Source organism: Lolium rigidum, chromosome 6 (assembly GCF_022539505.1).
Source record: "Lolium rigidum isolate FL_2022 chromosome 6, APGP_CSIRO_Lrig_0.1, whole genome shotgun sequence".
Classification (NCBI taxonomy): Eukaryota; Viridiplantae; Streptophyta; class Magnoliopsida; order Poales; family Poaceae; genus Lolium; species Lolium rigidum.
Genome location: NC_061513.1, coordinates 51561904 through 51563738, shown reverse-complemented (window position 1 = coordinate 51563738; position 1835 = coordinate 51561904).

The window sequence follows — 1835 nt, the reverse complement described above, 5'->3', positions numbered from 1 at the left end:
ATTCAGCCACTTATGTTTAAGTTTCGAGGGAGGTAGATTTAGTTTTTTATTATCTAATAAGAAAACATGTTCCTTTTAAAAAAAAATCCAATACTCCGTGGTGGACGAATCGTTTTCACCTCGTGGATATTGTGTGTGGTTTCTCAAATGGCTATCTATATCTGCAAAATAGAATTTACCTGTATCCGACAACATATGACGCTTTGACAACATATTTTAGCTTGACAAAATGTTTTATATTGTGAGACAGAGTCACTAGCTTGTTGATTTTAGTATCCATTAACGATTGATTTTTCATTTCTATCAGAATTGTTTGGCTTTCCATGGTGTATGATTTAATATGTGGTTTTCAAAGTCGAATAGCAACATATAAGTACTTATATCAACCCATGATAGGCATATATAAAGCCAATAGAGTTGTTCACGCACAATGGTGCATAAGAAACCGGGTAAGTAACTTTTACCTATGTGACTTCGTACGGTGTGAAGACGCTATGAGGGTACAAAAACTTTGACACGCCATGAGATCATCGTACAAATCGATACTAATTAACACACAGAGACTGTAGGAACCGTAGAGCCATAATTAAGAGGAACCAGATGCTCCTTTTCATAGATCAAAATAAAATCACAATACAATGTTGGTAAGAATCACTCGCAATATTTATTACATAAGCTTTGTAGCTTCAAGCTAATGTTTTGAACGGAAGTTTCTAAAAGGATATGAGGTTTTATAACAAGGAGAACCAGAATGGGCCCACAAGGATAGAACGCCGCTATTATATTCCGCCCGGGGGTGAGGGGGTGAGGGGGAGCGCACTCGGTCTCACATGGTGGCGTTTCACTCCAAGTGCATGCTACCATTATACACTTAATGGTGGCGTTCGATATTTCGCAACGCCGCTGTTATTAACAGTGGTGTTGCATTAAAGGGTTCCGCTACTAATTATACGATCCCGTCAAGCATATCTCTACTAGCTAGTGTATACATGGCTTATACTCTAGAACTTTCCATTTACTTAGAAGAGAGGGGAGAACCGTTTACATAGAACTTACAACAAATATACTTTTCGGGAGGAAAATCGTGAAATAAGCCACTGCAATTTAAATAGACTAGTAACCCAAAACCAACAAACAATATAAACAGGGACTCAATATTTGTATACGTGAGCACTTGAATATGGGAGGTGGGATTGCACATCCACTCTTCTAAACTTGATAGTTAGGCCCACTTTCTCTTGAGGCCTCCATGAAATGTAGGACAACTCGACGATGATCGACGCCGTCGCTTGAGGCCTCCTCAGCTCGCTTCTCTGGGGTGGTAGGTGTGCGCAGGTCGTCCTCAATGCCGGCGTTGTCGCCCCAATCCTCCTCGCTGCTCGCCGTGGGGCTAGGAGGGTATCTCTCCAGTGTTGCTTCGCTAATCTGGGCCTAGGTGGTGGGAGGGGCGGTGTGGCGACTCATGGCTATGACTATGTGGCCTTGCCGAGTCCTCGGCGCCCGCAACTTTTAGGCATGGTGGTCTGGGCGAGAGATCGCGGAGGGAACCGGTGGTGAGAGCGAAAATGGTCGGGCGTGTGGGCAAGAGGGCTCGGTGGGAAAACTATTAGGAAAACATCTGGCCCCAATACTGCTAGCACTGGGGCACCAAGATGTGGTGTGCCACTAAGTGGGGACGAAAACTCTTACCCCCCTTGTGTATCTCCTTTTGTGTTTTGAATAAATAAAAAATTATATAAATTTCAAAAAATAAAATACTTCGAGATGGTCATGTGTTATATGTTCTAATTGTTAGGAAAATTAACAAACATGTTTCGGTAAAATGGTTCTTTTTA